Source organism: Hyperolius riggenbachi, chromosome 1 (assembly GCF_040937935.1).
Source record: "Hyperolius riggenbachi isolate aHypRig1 chromosome 1, aHypRig1.pri, whole genome shotgun sequence".
NCBI classification, from domain to species: domain Eukaryota; kingdom Metazoa; phylum Chordata; class Amphibia; order Anura; family Hyperoliidae; genus Hyperolius; species Hyperolius riggenbachi.
The window spans coordinates 155,204,238-155,210,237 of record NC_090646.1 but is presented as its reverse complement, the minus strand read 5'-3'; the positions used below and the strand labels follow the sequence as shown (position 1 = coordinate 155,210,237).

The 6,000-nt window shown below is 41.3% G+C and overlaps 1 long non-coding RNA gene across 1 annotated transcript in view; it reads left to right on the top strand.

Moving 5' to 3' along the window:
* The window catches only part of LOC137546513 (uncharacterized), a 40,695-nt gene that overhangs the window by 11,148 nt on the left and 23,547 nt on the right, over window positions 1–6,000 (top strand). The window contains exon 2 of the long non-coding RNA XR_011026273.1: window positions 2,822–2,941. This is a non-coding gene — a long non-coding RNA (uncharacterized lncRNA). The remainder of the gene's footprint in view (window positions 1–2,821; window positions 2,942–6,000) is intronic.

Below are 6,000 nucleotides of genomic sequence, written 5' to 3'. Positions count from 1 at the left end.
TAAGGAACGACAGGTCCGTTAGACCCTCCAGCTGGGTGGGCGTTCCAGCGATAGCAGAGCGTGTGTACAGTCTGTCGGCAGACTGATAACACTGTTTCTGAATGATCCGCTGAGTGGATCGTTCAGAAACAGTGATATCAGTCTGCCGACCGACTGTACACACACTTTACTATTGCTGGAACGCCCGCCCAGCGGGAGGGTCTGAAGGACCCATCGTTCCTTATAGTAGTGCATGTTTACGCACCTTTAGAGTACAATCTTTGATTAATAATTGATAAACATGAGATATTTTACTGCCAAATGCCCCAACATCCAGCTATAAAGGGGTACTCGATATTCACAATGGCTATTAAACATAACAGAAACATCCTTCTTAAAATGGTAGTATTTGTATCCAGGAGGCATTCAAAGAGACACTGAAGCGAAAAAAAATGATGATATAATGATTTGTATGTGTAGTACAGCTAAGAAATAAAGCATTAGAAGCAGAGACAAAAGTCTAATATCATTTCCAGTACAGGAAGAGTTAAGAAACTCCAGTTGTTATCTATGCAAATTGCCATTGACCTCCACGACTTTCAAAGTCCTAGAGAGCTCTGTGTTCTTAAAGTGAACCGAGCATCATTTTTAACACCCAGGGCAGCTCTATAGCAAATTAAAAATGCATTCTAAAAATGTGGTTTATTATAAAAAAAACCCTTTAATTTTACCTAATTTTTTTACATCTAAGACAGGGGCGTAACTAAGCCCCACCGGGCCCCCCTGCAGAATTTCAGAGCGGGCACTTCCGGAAGCGGAAGTGACATCAGCCGCTAGAGCGAGAAGGCGGCGATGGAACGCAAGGAAGAAGGTATGTATCCTGCCGCCGCTGCTGCTCACTGCCCACACACGTTCACTAGCTGGAGGGGAGCGCAGAGGGGAGAGCCCCGAGGTGAGGGAGAGGGGGAAACTTCCCCTCTCCCCGCCGACTGTGGGCAAGGCTTTCCCCTCATGCTGCCACCCCTCCAGCCCCCAAAAAACGGCCCCGAGCGGGCCCCAGGGGGGGGGGGCGGGGGCCCCCCCGCGGGCGCAGGCGCTGCAGGGCCTATTGTTACGCCCCTGATCTAAGAGTTAAATTAGCCACTTTGTCCGTTCGCAAAGGACCTGCGGTCCCTGAGCAGGAGATGGTGAAAACAGATAAGAAATCACCTCTTTAGACTTAATTGACCACAAACAAACCCCCATTGTACTTCAAACAGAAAACATCAGTTACAGTTGAAGAATGTCACACCTAGCCTGGATAACAGCAGTTGTAAAACAGCAGGGGCTGAGCTTCTAAACAATGGCAGCCCTTGCAGCTATTTGAAGCCAAGAGCTGCTTGGATCCCTTTAAGCTGTTATCTTAACTGTATTGTTTTTTCTTTTGCAGAGAACAGTTCAAGACAGGTCAAAAGTTCACTGCCTTTTTGTAAAAAAAACATTTAAAATGCTGAGTAATGTATAAACTACAAATATTAGAGAATGATGCAATGTTATAAAAAAAAAAAAGCTGTATAACTGAAAAGATTTTTTTTTGCTACTAACGTTCTAGTAATTATCCATCTTACACAACCAATTCATTACATCATAATAATGTTTGTCGCTTCAGTGTCTCTTTAAATAGTAGCGTACCTTCCATTAATATCTCCAATGCAATTAGAGAAGTTTGCCTTATTTGACATACAACAAAAAGCCAATTCTTTGTTCACACCAAAATTGCTTAATCTTTATTCAATGCAATGCATGATCAAAATGATCAAAACCCATGCGCCCCAATGAGTTCCTAGGTGAGCACCTTATACATTTGCATTATTCAAGTCTTTGAACTGATTACTTTCACAACTCCTCCTTCAGATGTGGCGTACGCAATGGCCACACTTAGTGGACCTATGCATGGAGTGTGGAAATGCCTACTGGTAGAATGTCAGACATTTGTTTGACAGAAACCTGTCTTAAAAACTCACAAACACAAAAAATGTCAATAAACAAGATGTAAAACATTTTCTTCAAGTTTGCCATATATTTAACGGACTTTCATACAAGCGTTTATGTGAACTAGCTGTTAGTAGTGATGGGCAAAAGTACTCACTTCTTTTTCACCCATTCTTTTTGTGTAAATGTGGTGAGTCTCATACAATATGTATAAGTATCAACCGAATCTTAAATTTGTGTGGATCATCTCAGAGTTCATTAAAACAAAGCACTCAATTTTATCTATACATCATACGGTCTATTAGTAGGAGACTTATGATGTATAGATATTTTTGAGTGCTCTGTTTTAATGAACTCTGAGATGATCCACACAGATTTAAGATCCGGTTGATTTAGATGTATGATTGGTCATTAGATCTACAGTACCCATTCAGTTTGCTTTGAGCCACCGCCACGCATACTATGCTTGCCATGGGGCTGTGTGTAGACATATATGTTATTGCGTTATCTAGGCGGTCATATGCTGGGCTTGCGCGCACATTCAGTTTGGGGCATGTGGGCTTGCGCAAATACGGGGCCCCGGCGATATATGAGAGCATCCGGGATTGTAGTGCCCTATAAAAGTTATATGGGGCCATACTTATAAATATTGTATGAGACTCACCACATTTACAGATTTTTTTATGAAATGTTACCTATAGATTACTGTATTTATGTAGTATGCTTTATATATGTATATATGTATATATATATTTTTAGGTATATATGTATTTTTTTATATATGTGTACTTTTTCATATACGTTTATTGAAATATGATGGTATGTACTTTGTTGCTTAGTTCCTGTCAAAAAAATCTATTTGTTTTTAAAGGCACTTGAATTTGACCTGATGAAGCGGAGTGTATCCGTGAAACGCGTTGTCTGATGTGCATATTAAAACCTGTTACTTTATAAGAAAGCATTTGCATTTTTGAAGCTAAACTACATTAAGGTAAGACCTCTTACCTATTTATAGTGTGAATACTGATATCTTGGGCGCCTCCTACTCTCTCCATAGTGTTTTCAGTAGCCTCCCTCAGTGGAGTTTGCTTAGTCTTTTTTCTCATTCCGAGTAAAAGACAATTTTTTATTTTGGAGCCGCGACCACCACACCAACCCTTACAAAGGCCGAGTGAGGACGGTACTTCCTCACATGCGCATAACAGTGGTTGCTTGGATTGCAACCTACACTTGTGAGTATATTGACATATACTCACACAATTGTCTAATATAACCAGACGGTACTACACGAGATTGGCCTCACGGTTTTCCTGCGTCTTTTTTCTCGCCTCCAAAGATTCAGTTATAATTTAGCCTGTCTTCAATTAATACATTTACAAAAGCTTGATGAGGCAAACAATGATTTATATAGTGAGGTAGATGAGTTACAATAACACAAATTGTAATTTTTAAAGTCATCTCTGGAAGATGCTTAGGTAAAAATTTGGATACCTACCTCAGGACAGGGAAGCCTCTGAATCCACCAAAAGCTTCCCCGTCCCTCTCTGTCCCTCTTTTCCAGGGCTGGGACTCCTGAAGTCCCACTGAGCTTGCCTGCACCGTACAGTCACGCGTACCAACTGCTCAGGCTCAGCAGAAACAGCTGAAGCCATTTGGTTCCATGGTTGTGTGCAGGCACAAGGCAAGCTCTGTCAACAGTCCTGCCGACGGGCTTGCGTGGGGCCTCAGGACCGGAATGGCAAGGAGGAGGGTGAGAGGAGAAGCCTCTGAAGTATCTAGAAGCTACCGTCTCCTGAGGTCAGTACTCAAATTAGGCCCTTTTTCCCTTAAGGTTTAATTTAAATGTGTTTCAAGTCTATCTTTTGTTACTATGTCAAAAGTGCCAGTATAACAAAAGTCATCTTTTCTTCTTAAAAATTGAGAAAGTAGCAAAAATAATGCTTGACTTTCGCCAATTTTCTTAAGCTCATCACTTGCTCTGAGTTTTTCCCTATAGAACATCTTTTAATGTCATCAGTAGTTGTTTTCGTTGTAAATCTCATGCAAATACATAAAATATTATTCAATAACATTAATTCATTTTAGACAACAAATTCTATGTACTTGCCACTTTAGAAAACCTATAGGAATTCCAGTATATGCACTTGAAGCAAATGATGATGTCAAGCCACATATGAGAACAATTAGGCATTACCTTTATACACATTTAGCTTCATACAGTCTAATTAAATTTATACAATGATGTGATCCAGCTGTTGTTAAAGGAATTCACCTCTGAACCTAACATTACATGTTTAAACAACAAAAACATGATTAAAAAAGCAAAAATAAAAAATCGATTTTATATTTCAATTATAATTTAAACATTTTTTTTTCTACCATCACCATATATATATGAAATAAAGTTCAAGAAAAATAAAATAATAGTAGTAGAAGAAGCACACAGTAAGGCAAGGGGTGGAGGTAGTACGGGGTTATGCACTGGGAATGTCTGGATGTTGTTTCACACTTGTGTGTACAGATTGTCTGTCTTCCAGTAATGAATGATAATGATGATGCCATTCCAATGCTTTACCGAAGTCCACCTGTGCTCTGCTGGATAAAATACACTTGTGATTCTCGGGAAATACCTTCTTCAAGACTAAAATATGCTAGTGATGACACCATTAACCTTTCTGGCTAATAGTCTCTGCCTGTGAAAACACAACAGAAACATCAGATACGCACGTTAGGATAAGTTCAAGAAGGAGATTGTAGAAACGCTGCACTACATCTTGTAGCGAGTTACCTGTTTGATTGCTAAAGCATATTTCCCGGTTTTCACATTTCTTTGGGTAATGCAAGTCAGGGCAGTAAAATAACTCAAGTATGACACCTCCATTCATGGAGTGAAAAAAAAAAAAAAAAAACAGTTTCCTCAGGAAAACTAAATTACATGGCCAAAAGTATTGACACCCCTAAGAATAATGAAGTTTAATTATTTCAGATACCCCATAGCTGCCCATGTTAAAGCGGACCCGAACTCTTGCATAGCACGCAATGACAAGTTTTTATTCTTCATTTAAATGCTGTAGAAATCAACCACACTGAGCTGTGCTTGTGAAAAGACAGATGCTTTAACCCTTTCTGTGCTCCTGTAACGATTGGTGTAGCAATCAGAAGTCTGATTATTGTGTGATCTGCAGTATCACCAATAATCAGACACTATACCTGATTATATGGTGATCTGCAGAATCACCAATAATGCAAGTATAGCAAACAAGGTAATAGCAAGTGTACAGTGCTTGGTGCAACAGTAATACTGATTAGTTTAGGCAGAACCTCACCAGAGGAGCTGGTGGGTACTATCAGTAAGGAACCTCACCAGAGGAGCTGGTGGGTATTATCAGTAAGGAACCTCACCAGAGGAGCTGGTTAGTATATCAGTAAGGAACCTCACCAGTGACAAGGGCTCACTGGTGAGTAGAGTGGTCAGACAGATCGGTTCGGCAACAGACAGGAGGATACAGTACAGAATCGGCAGGCAGAAGGATAAAGGTATTTCAGGCAGAGTCAGCAACAGGATCAGATGGGCGAAAGTACAGAATCTTATAGTGTAAGAGTAGTCAGAAGAGAGCCAGAGTCATACACAGATAATCAAGCAATAATAACAGTAGTAATATCAATTCCTAGTCTTGTGTGAAATCCCTGGTTTCCTCCCAGATCAAAGCACACCGGAACTAACTAAGGTCTGAGTGCTCACACGAAGCATTCGCAACAGCAGACAAGTTGCGAGTGATTCCCGGAGGCTTAAGAAGCGAAGGAGACCCCTCGGCCACGCCCACACCCATCAGCCAATCAGAGCTGCCGAGAGTCTCCTCTGACGTCAGCCGACAGGCAGGTCAGCTGACGCGCCTCCTCCCCACATAAAGGTCCCGTCTGTGCGCGCGCGCGACAAAGCCACTCTATGAGCCACTGACAATCCCCTGGGCGTGCTAGACGCCGAGGAGACAGGAGAAATGCCCGACAGGGAAACCGAAGCAGCTGCTGGGGCATCCCGAGTCGACTGCC